Source organism: Cebus imitator, unplaced genomic scaffold (assembly GCF_001604975.1).
Source record: "Cebus imitator isolate Cc_AM_T3 unplaced genomic scaffold, Cebus_imitator-1.0 Scaffold146, whole genome shotgun sequence".
NCBI classification, from domain to species: Eukaryota; Metazoa; Chordata; class Mammalia; order Primates; family Cebidae; genus Cebus; species Cebus imitator.
Window position 1 is genome coordinate 4,400,125 of NW_016107461.1, and position 12,520 is coordinate 4,412,644.

The following is a 12,520-nucleotide window of genomic DNA, read 5'->3' on the forward strand; positions in this document are numbered from 1 at the left end:
AAATACATTAACGATAGCTGATGAGATTTTTTTAATCACAAAAGAATCTCATAATGTATTTGGAAAGTTTACATATTTGTGATGGGCTGCATTCAAAGCTGTCCTGGGCCGCATGTGGCCCACAGGCCGTGGGTTGGACAAGCTTGCTCTAGTAGGACATTCAGAATTTCTTTATACAGAAGTCTCAGGGTTCCAAAGAATAGCAAAATAGAGTAAGCTCCAACATGTAAGTGTTTATCAAGCCTCTGCCAGTGTCCAATTAACCAAAGTCACATTGTCAAGTTCAGTTGCAAGAGTAAAGAAAATTGACTCTATTATTGGGGGATGGTTAATGGGTACAAAAAAAATAGAAAGAATGAATAAGACCTACTATTTGATAGCACAACAGGCTGACTATAGTTAATAACAACTTAATTGTATATTTTTAAGCAACTAAAAGAGTATAATTGGATTGTTTGCAAGGCAAATGATAAATTCTTGAGGTGATGGATATCCCATTTTCCATGATGTGATTATTTCACATTGCATGCCCATATCAAAACATCTCATGTACCTCATAAATATATATACCTAATATGTATCCAAAAATTTAAAATAATGTTTAAGAAATAGACTCCATCATTGATATTTTTTCCAACTAACCATACTATCTTCAACTTTCAGTTAAAAATCAATAGCCTTGTTCAGGGTTTGAGATACAGGAAAAATCTTTCTTATGCCAGTGATAATGTTGCTTCTCTACTTATGAACGGATGCTATAAGCTCTCATTCTGTTTCATAGTCTTTGTTTATTTCCTTTCTCTTCCAATCTTTCCTAGAAAGTGAACAAGTAAAGAAAGCAATGAATCAGGTAACAGAAAATATCAATATTAATGTGAGAGAAGAGAGGACTATTATGTATTCCTTAATATCTCAAGCCAAGAAAAAAAAATCCAGACATTTTTAATTTGCTTTATGTCCCATGTATGTGACTTAAGCATAGCTCTAGACTTCAGGGAAAAAAAATGATAGTGGTTATTAAAATTAGTAAAGACAGAGGCAATTTGAGATCTAGAGTGGCAATTTATTTTTATCTCAAGTAATGGAAAAATGAGGTTTTCCTCAATATTGGGGAAAAAAAGGTAAATTATCCTTAGTATGGAAAACTAAGGTAGTTCAATTTTTCTTTAATACTATTTAGAAGCAATAATTCAAGAGCTAATGCCAAACATAATTCAACTTGCTTTGCTAACATTATTAAAGCAATGAAAATCTAGTTTTTAGAAAGAGCAATAATATAATGGTAGCCATTTTTTTCACACAACCTGATCAAGAACACTTCAACAGGCGTAAGTGACAAGAAAGAGTTTCATTACCATCCTAATGGCAATTAAATAACCACTGACATCATTGGTAGGAAATGTCTTTCATCACCATTTCAGATTTCTTGAAATAGCAGGAAACGTGATTTTGTTATTGTAGTGTTATGCAGTTAGGGTGTATAATGGTCCCATTAAAGTAAAAACAGAGCATGAGTTTTAATGACAATCACCATCACTTTCTTGTTTGAGACAAAGTGAACTATAGGCATTTGATCAAAACCCCAACTAGACTTATAAGGTATCTTTTTCTTGTCAGTGAAATCATTTTTACTCCATTATAGAATCAGTTATTCCAACCTAATAATACAGGCAGTGAGCTGTGGGGTTTAAAGTAAAGCTATGCATGTGGAAGTCAGAATAATCCAAACATTTTTCCACTGGTATCTGAAGATATCACATTTCTTACTTTTGCCTTTAAACCCACTCCTAACCATTTTTCTTTTATTTGGTCAATACATAATAGAATCTTCATGAAATGTTTTTACCTTAAAAACTCAAAATGCAAAATAACATATAATTTTGTGATATTTCATTTAACTCAGTAATTGTTTCCATATTTTTTGGCTCTCTCTAGCCAGTGTCAAACTGTTTTGATTATTAGCTGATGAAAATGAGAATTTTTCCCCCTGTACACTGCTATTCAGCTTTCATTTAATAGCAGTTATTTCCTCTGATATCACAGCTTGCAAGCACTGCTTAACCATTTAATTCAGTGCTTCAGATTTCTGACTTCACAGCAAAGTAATCCTGTATGGAAGTCTATCTGTACTCCCAGAAGAAATTTTATCCATTGGCAGCTACGGTGTCCTTCAGAATTTAAAGAAAAAGAGACCACCATGATTGCAAAAATATTATGGTGCTCTCATTCTCCTGAAAATATGAAAATTCACAGACAAAAGAGTGGATGGCATACTGCAGTTGCTCTTCTTAAATTATGGCCAAGTAAAATATTTTTGCCAGGCTTAAAATACCTCCTTACCCAAAGAATCTAGTCAGTTAAATGTGACCAGAAATATTTTATACTTTTGTTTGTATATTTATTTATATTTGGTTTTGCTCCAAAAGTCTACAGTAATAAGCACATAAAATTTAATGGTATCTCAAGTAGACTTTGAACTCCTTAGCGAGGTTTAGCAGAGTTAGGAATTTTTTCAAACTTCTACAAAAATTAGATTCAGACTACAACTGACAAAGGTTCTTGATACAAGAAGGAATATGGCCCAGAAGATACCTCAGATCTCATCTGGATCTACATGTGACTCTCAAGTGGCCTATGGCAGAACCACACTGTATGTGTTTATCCTTAGCAATTAACCTTCTACTCCCTCTTCTTCTCTCCTCACCTCAAGAGCTAATCACATTTAAAGTTAATTTTAAACAAGGACCCAAAGGAAATTACTACAACAATCCCATCTTCTTAATTAAGTCTCCTCACTCATACATATACATACACTTGACCAAGAGCTGAGGCCACTGTAGCTCATTCTTAGAAAGCTTCATCCCTGTCATCCACAACCAACTGCACGCAGGCATGGTTGGCCAGTATATGCCTGCACTGGCCTTAGTCTGTAAGAGACTATTGAGCATCTTGGCTGCTTCCAAAGCGAGCTCAGAGTTTTTGCCAGATCAGTATTCCTGGATTTTTCCTCAAAGTAGACCTAGATTTCTGGAGTCAGTCCTGCTACCCACTTGAATTTCAGGGCATTCTTTGACCTAGGAACATTCCCAGGCCAGAACAGTTATCCAAGGCCCATGGCAGTCAAAACCCTGCTACTCACAAATATGAATAGCTTGCAAGAAATCACAAATATTAGGAAAAATTCAAAGGAGCATCCACCTGAGAGGCATATTCCATGGACAGAGCAAAAANAAAAAAAAAAAAAAAAAAAAAAAAAAAAGGTTGGTAAAAGAAAATTAAAGGTTCTTATTTTTACTCTAATACTAAAACCATCTACTTATACAGTTTCTAGGTGTCAAGGTCAACATCAGTTTGATGTACATTGCATGTTTTAATTCTATTTTTAACTCTGTACTGAATGAATTCCACTGTATCTTCTTACCATGGAGAAATATGGTAAAATGGAATCATAAAAGGTTTATCACTTTCCATCTACCTTATTTCCAGTAAAAGGGGCGATATAAATATTATTATGTGGAAAAAATCATTAGAGGAAAAAAAAGAAAAACTATTTTTTACACGTAAAGAATAAAGAAGACACAAAAACACTGAATGACCCCTAAAAAAGACTTATCTATAAGTAAAATATAACAAGTCTGGGAAAACCAAGCCTAAATTTTCACTTCAAATCCAAAAATTTTTAATAATTTTTAAATGAGGGTATCTTCATTCTTTCCTGATGTTTATGTGTACTCTGAAAGAGAAGCTAAATACTGTAATCTCTCAATATTGTTTTGCTAGTGTTTTGGTCTAAAGCGTTCAATTTACTGAACTTGCCCTAAAGAGTATGTGTTACCCCTACTTTCCGGAGCATAATTTGGTGTGTGTGAGGAACTGGAAGGGATTATAAGAAAACCATAATACATAGTTCTCTTCTGGCTATTATTACTATTTGGCACCAGAACTTGTGCCTGAAAGGTTTATTTCCGAAAAGTTCAAAATACATCTTGTATGCACTATGTAATTATCATATTAAATATTATACTTTTTACCTTTTTGAGGGAAATTTGCTCTCCTAGTTTAGTTTCCAGATGACATAATTCCCTATGTCTGTTTTACATGTGTGTGCATGTGTGTGTATGCATGTGTGCACACGTGTGTGTTTATAAATACATCTTAAAGCATACATGTGACTGTCTGCCAGACAAGTCTTCAGCTGGCTCTCGATCAGAACAAGTCAAAAATCATATTGCTTGGCCCTCAGCAGGTTTGCTGTTCATGTCCAAACTTCTGTCTTTAATATTCACATAATCTTTAGCCAGTTTCTTGCAGCTTATCTTCTTGGGCCATGTGGCAACAGTACCACCTAGTGGAGATTGCCTATCCTTTGGTGAGCATATTATAAAACTGGCAAGAGAGTCCCCACTTGCGACTGGCCTAAGTGGCCTTCTCCAAGAACTTCACTCCCAAAAACTATTCCTTCCCATGGCAAATGCCAACCGACAAGCTTCCATCTGTTAAGAAACTCCAACAGTAGAGTCATTTTTTGGAAAGTTAGCTGTCAAAGAGGGTAGCATTGTTTCCTATAGATTGCTATTTTAAACACACCTAATACCCAGGAAGGAAAGAACACTTTCTACAATTTTCTCAAACTTATAGATTTTTTTATTTAATTACTAACTGAAAAAAGTGTTTAAATGTAAACGTCTAGTTATGCTCAGAATAACTGGGCAGAACCGAAATATTACAGTGATTACCTTTGAAGAATATAGATGAAAGTGAAGGGGGGCATGGCATGGTGTTTTTCTTGGTTTTTCCGATTTTCTATATTGGGCAAGTACTTTTGAAACTAAATAAATAAATGCTAATCTTTATTTATACACTACTTAAACAGAATGAATCATAGGAAGCAAACTTTCAAGATGGTAAGATGCAATACCCTTTTATTATAGATGAGGAAGCCAAGGCTCAGACAATTTAACTGACTTGTCTAAGGTAATTGGGATGGTTAATTTTATGTGTCAACTTGATTGGGCCACAGGATGCCCTGATAGCTGGTTAAACATTGTATTTCTGGATGTGTCTGTATGGGTGTTTCTGAAAGAGATTAGCATTTAAATCAGTAGGCTGAATAAAGCAGATCAGCTCTCACCAATATGGGAAGGTATCATCCAATATATTGAGGGCCTGAAATAGAACAAAAAGGCAAAGGAATTTTAAATTTGCTCTCTGCCTGACTATCTGAGCTGGAACATCTGTCTTCTCCTGCCCTCTCTCCCATGCTCCTGGTTCTCAGGCCTTTGGACCCATACTGGAATCTACCACATTGGCTCTCAGGCTCTCAGACCTTCAAACTACTCCACCAGCTTTCTGAAGTCTTCAGCTTTCAGACAGCAAATTATGGGATTTCTCAATCCCTATAACTGCATGAGCCAAAACCTTATAATAAATATAGTCAGCCTGTACCTGTACCTGCAGGTTCTACATCCATGAGTTCAACCAATCACAGACCAAAAGTAATTTTAAAAACAATTTTTAAAATACAGCAATAAAAGACACAAACTTAATACAGTATAACAACTTTTCACACAGCATTTGCATTGTATTAGGTATTACAAGTAATATAGGGATAATTTAAAGTATATGGGGGGATGTGCATAGCTGGCAAATGGTAAATACTTTACGATTTTATATAAGGGACTTGAGCATTCCTGAATTTTGGTATCTGTGGGGAGTCCTGGAACCAGTCTCCCCAGGGTACCAAGAGACAACTGTATCTTTAACTGGATGGATGGATGGATGGATGGATGGATATAATATAATATTGGTTCTGCCTGACAGACAGTGATGGGGGGAGGATATTGGTTCTGCCTTTGTAAAGAACCCTAAAACACTACCACAACTATCCACTGGCATAACTGCAGCTTTGTGGCTTCAGTTGCAGTACCTATTCCACGATATTATGATGCCTCTTCTCCATCACCTCTCTTGTTGGGTTTCTAATATATCCTCTTTCCAGTGTTTAAACTATTCTTATTGTGATTTTTCTGGAATAATTTAAGCTCAGGTATTTTTGTATGAAAGTGGAATACTAGTACTAGAAGCAATGAATGTCTTCTGTGATTATGTGCTACATACGTGACTAAAACAGAGTATAATCCTATTGTGAATAAAATAGTGTGTAGCATTTAATTATCTCAGTTGATCAAAATATCCTAAATAAGCTAGTAATAGTGGAATACTTACTAATCTTTTCAGTTTCTTATTAAAATAATCCCAAATCATGTAAAGTAAGTATGATGTATAAAATCAAATGCCCAAAGCTCTAATAATAGACTGAAAAATCTTCCTGAGATATTGAAAAATTAGTCATTGTACCCTAACACTAACTTGGTAAAGCTCGTAAGAGGTTCTCTTATTTCTTAGACTCCCTCTTGGCATATTTGCAAGTAAGCAGTAAATAACCTTTTAAAACTATTGACCAAGTAAACATAGCAATCATTTCTATTCATTTTCAGTACACACATACACACACACACACACACACACACACACACACACACACTAATCTAGCTTTTCTCAGTATTCCTTGGTAACATTTGTTAAGCACCTGCTACATCCTAGGTGCTCTGTAAACATCTCTAATTCTCACAATAAACATACAAGATAGCTGTTATTATCCCTTGCTTTAGAGGTTAAGAGAATGGGGCTCTATGACCCACTAGTCCAAGTAACTCACACAGGAACTTCCATTTCTGCCATCAAAAAGGTTAAATATTTATGCCTGTAATTGCATTTAAGTGCTTTGTATGCTAAGAGCCAAGTTATATCTAGGATCTTGTTTACAATTATTTAGGTTACCAAACCATTTCTGTGGGCCATGTCACCCACATTATAGACATCTTCCTCTGCAAGACAAAAGTGCACAGATATGAAATTAATTAACTACTCCCTCTTTAAGAAGTTGAGTCTACTCAAGGATGCAGCAGGAGGGCTGCATGAAAGACTCCTTGGAAAGAGAAAACACTTAACCTAGTTCTCTCCTACAATCTCCTAAGGGGGAGGTAAACCACCCAGTCTCCCAGAACATCAAAACTCCAGTTAAAAATGAGCCAATCTTTCAATCAGCTCCACCGGGCTCTCTGGCAGGAAGCAGAGAAAGCTTGGACAGTCACAGTCTGTTATGAGACAATGGGATTTTCTTCCACAGTGCTATTATTTTGGCACCTTTCACAAGTAATAAATCCTTTAAAACTTAACAAGTAATTGTTGAGAGATTTAAACTAAAGCAGCTATAGTTGCAAAGCTTTTAATGTGTCGCTGGAGTAAACCATCATGTTCACTGTTCTGAACAGGAATGTAGAGGGTTATTTTTTTTACCACCTGCTATATATCTGGCACTGTGCTAAAAGCTGCAAGGAAAACACACACACACACACACACACACACACACACACACACACACACACATATCCAGATTTCTGTCCTCAAGAAATTTAATGTGATAACTAAGAAGCAAGATATTTACAAATAATAAATACAATTTTAAAATGAAGCTTTCCTGGCTTATTAACAAGAACAGATTTAGAGTCAGGGCATTACAAAATTGCTAAATCTTAATGTAAATTTATAGACACTTGTATGGGTTGCAGTTCCACAAAAAACCAGAATTCTCCCCCATATAGTTCAAGTGAAGAGAGGCTGATGAAGGGACCTATGACAAGGGTGTGGGAAGGATTGAGCTAAAAATGAGATGCTGAGGCACTCAGAGACCACCCATGGGAAGCATTACCATTCCTAGGGCTGAAAGGGGAGGGGGAGGAAAGAGTGTTTAAGAAGCCCAGTGAGAGTTGGAGCTGTAGAAAGGGCTGCCCCCTAGGAGCTGAATCACAGGGGACCTCAGCTATTGCAAGAGAAACAGCTACACAGAAGCAGGGAAAAAGCAAGAAAAAGAGAACCACATCTCTTTTGGCTTCTATCCACCATGACCTTCCAGTCCTCCACAGGCTGAATCCAACTGGAAGTCACCTGAAAAGAGGGCCAAGGTAATGCTGTTTGTAGTCAGCACCATCTTCCCAGACGCAAGGTGAGAGAGGGAGGGAAAACATGCAGAATACTAGCATCCATGCCAATGAATTTTTATAATTATTATAAATAATAAATAGCAAATACAAAGGATTTACTATGCCAGATACTGGTCTAAGTGTTTTACATACATTAAATCATTTCATCCTCACAATGAGGAGGATGATTATGAGTTAGGACTATTATGCTCAATACAGAAGAGGAAACTGAGGCACAGAGAAGTTAAGTAATTTGCCCTAAGTCATGTGGGTAGTAAGAGGTAGAATACAGTTGTAACCTTGGTGGTCTGGCTCCAAACTTTATGGCCTTAAACAATATGTCCCACAGTCTATCCTAAACCTAAAGACCCTCACTCTGCAAAACAGCTATTCTGCAGCAGCATTTCTGAATAAGAAATCAACAGAGTAAAATCAAATTTGTTGCTTCAAGGTCTCCCTAAATAATTTTTGTTAATGAACACAGACAGCAATGGGATGGACACTCCTCTACCAAACAAAGAAATAAAATCAGGTATCAATCTGATTTTGCCTTTAATTCTCATAGATTCAGGAATTCTTGGAAGAGTAGTAGGAAAATAATCAGAGAATACTCCATTGCAAAGGAGGAAACCAGTGGTGGAGAGGAAAAAGACATGATTTAAAGCCCAGAGAAAGAGGTATTTTCACAAAGAGCAACTACTGCCATTGCTTCACCTCTGGTTCAAGCTGAATGTGGAGAAATGTTGATGTTCCTGAACCAGTAAAATTGTAAAGCTCCTCAGAGGCTTTCTTCTTGGAGGCAGGAGAAAGCTGATTAGCCATTTAAACTGAGGTAGGTACGGAATACGGGTTTTAAAGGAGCCAGGCATAAAGAAGGACTTATTCAAACAAGCCTGCAATAGTCACCAGATTGTTGTTGCAACTCATCACATCCTTCCTGGAAAATATGGAAGAAAGACTAAGCTTTCCCTGGCCCATAATAAATCACTCAGGAGCTACCACTCCCAGGCTAAATCTTCCGGTGCTCTCTACATTTTTTTTCCTTCATATTTTTCCTCTCTTACATTACAGGTCTCAGATAAGGAGCATGAAAAGAAAATGAGGGTAAAAGTAAACCATTTTTGCCCTTGTTGTTCTAAATATCCAAGAAAGTGTTGGATTATTGATCTCCTGCTCCTGCTTTTGCTCAAAATTTCTACATCATAAATTGTATTTGAAGTGTCCACCAGAAGGGTATGTAGTTTTGGCTTTGTACTTTAAAAAAAAGCAGGTGGTCACCCAAAAAGATGCAAGTTTTAAGATTGATCTAAAGACTCTGTGTCCAGAGCATTTCTCCCATTATCTTATACCAAGACCTCAAATTTCTTGAAGATTTCTTTCTTTGAACTATCAATTTAAAAATTAGCATAAATGCATAAAAAATTAGCATTAACACATCTCAAAGCATGTTTGGAATCACTGACTATTTGATCTGCATAACATACCTATGATTCATGAAACGTGCATATTTCTATTTATGACACCACCATTGTTTAGGTGGCATTTGTAAATCTGAAAATTAAATGAAGAAAAAAGTACACCATAATGGGGACAAAATGAATAACTTTACAGTGAAGAAATCTGACAAATGCTACTTCAGCCTGATGATCAAGGCCAGCAGCAAGAGAATAAGGCATGTTTATAGTATAAACATATCTTGATATGATGTGGTGAAAATGGCACTTTACCTCTGTGGTCCTCCTCCCAAAAATTCATGACCCAATCTAATCATGAGAAAATCAGACAAATCACAACTGAGAGACATTCTACAAAATAGTTGACCACCACTTTTCAAAATGTCAAGGTCATCAAAAACAAGGAAAGTCTGAAAAACCGTCACAGCCAAGAGAAGCCTAAGACACGGAAACTAAATGTAAAACAGTACCCTGGATGGAATCTTGGAGCAGAAAAAGGACAGTAGGTGAGAAATAAGAAAATGTGAATAAAGTATGGACTTTAGTTATCAATAGTGCATGGATACTGCATCTTACAGTGCAACGATAAGATGTCGATAATGGAGGAGAGTATAGAATATGTAGGAACTCTCTGTAGTATCTTCAAATTTTTCTTTAATTATAAACTTGTTCTAAAAAATAGTTTCATTAAAAATAAAATTAGGTAATATATAAAATGTATTTTGTAAACCATGGCATATTACTATGTGATAATAATTAGAGCTGTGTTTTGATGACAGTCTTGTGGTAGTTGAAATGAATTGATGCTGTATTCACAAAGAAATTTTCTTTATTCAAATGTCTACTACAATATTCATGGTTCTAGTTTTTGAAAATTACAAATTTTCAGATAGATAACTTCTGAAAGCGGTTCCACTTGTGTCTGATGAATTTCAGAAATTATTCAGTAGTTCCTTAATCACTGCAAGCCATTTTTTAGTACTTATCATGTGCCAGGTACTATCTCAAGTAAGGAATCAAAAAGAAACTAGCATTTATTAACAGATCATAGTATAGCAAGAACTTTACCTACATTGCCTCATTCCATCCTCACAGAATCCTAGAAAATATTTCATTTTTACCTGAGGGTGAGGCATTCACTCCCATAGCATCCACTCCTTACTCCTATCCTGGAACTTATCACCCATGGGAGCAACTGCCTACATACTGTCCATATCCCCCACCAGACTGTGAAGTCTTTGAGTACAAGGACTTGTTCAGTGTTGTCACTCCAGCATAATAAAGCATAATACCTGTTCATAATTGGTGGAGTGAATGAGTAAAATTTAGTCAAGACTCTCATTTGCAAGTGATAGAAAACTAAAGCACAAAAGAAAATTTATCAGCTCAGGTAACCAAAAAGAATAAGGAGAACTTCTGATGCTCTGAATTCATGTGGCATCTCTCCACTTCCCTCTCACTCATCCTGTGGAAGGAAGATGAACTTAAACAACTGATGTATTTAGAAGTGGGTACCGCTGAGCTCAGTCTCTTCTGGTCCGTGACTTAAGGATCTGCCTCCATACCTCACTAAAGAGAGTGTTCTGCTCTGCTTTCTACCACATGCTAAGCTTCCCATGAAGGATTTGGCTCTATAAACCCAATTCAGGGGAAAGTACTAGGAAATTCACTGTGCCTATACATCTAAGCTATGTTCACTAATCCAGCTTTCATTAGCATTACAGCTAACATTTTGATCTCCACCTGTCTAACTCTTATTGCTATCATTCAGTTTGGTCCAAACATGAAGGAGGGAAAAATGAAAGCCGTTCACTGTCCTCTGAAAAATATGGGAGTACTGGGTCACAGTCATGACAGAATTCAGGGGCTCAGATCCTGCCAGAAGAAATCAGACTGTCTCTCTCTGTTCAACTCTTCCATGCATAACTTCACTCTTAGGCTGTCTTTCTTCAATGTGACAGTGCCTGCTGGTTCCAGGCTTATTACTCCCCAACCTTAGCAAGTAGGGAAAGTAAGCTGCTGCTTCTCAATTCTTCGAACAAAGATCCTGGGATTTACTCTGCTTCTTTTGATTTAGGTCCTGTGTCTATCCTGAACCAATCACTGTGACCAGAGTGACAAGAGCCCTGATTAGCCAGGCCTGGACCACATAGAACCAAGGGTGGCACCTGTTGAATCACATGTACTTAAAGTAGGGGAGATGTGGGGCCATTATGGGAATAGGGGAAAATATCAAAGAGAAAGAGAAGACTGCAACAGCTATGATAACTCTTTTTCACAAAAAAGACAACTGAGGGCACATAGCTTGTATGGGGCAGATAATGAAGTTTAAAATCACATGTGTTTTAACCACAAGTCTGAGTGATTTCTTCTACAACAGAATGCCTCCTGAAGCTTCTACCAATAAATCTCATCACCCTTAAGCAAATTATCTAGCTGCGGAAGTGATAGAAGCTCTTAAGAAGGTTTTAGGCCATATTGGTAGAAGATGAGTGCTAGGTTTCCTGTCATTGAGCATGCCACTATGCGCCCCAAACTCCTAGCAAGAGGTAGGAATCACTCCTGCTAAATAATGGGGCAACCTCAACATTTTTCTGGAACACCTTAGCTCCAATTTAACACAAATCATCTAAGACAAACTGGAGCATAATATGCTCCAGTTCTTTGCTGACTTTCATACTGATGTTTACAGCTGCTACAAATTCTATGTAACAGGTTCAATATAAGAGCTATACCTTGTTTTTTAAAATTCAACTTACTCCTTAGTCCACTTGATAGCAAACTTAAACATTAATTTAGGTTAAACTCAGTTAATTAATACTATCTCAGTCAAATCAGAATAAACTCAATATAGGGTTCTCTCTTCCCTTACCACATCTAAGTTTCAGTTGGCCCAGTCATGGCATCAGGAAGTTCCACCTGCTCCTCAGTCTACACTGGCTTCTGCTGAAATGCAGCTTATTCCACCTGACTCATGGAAGGCATCACATCTCCTCTGTGGCATCTGCTGAAAAGGACACTACC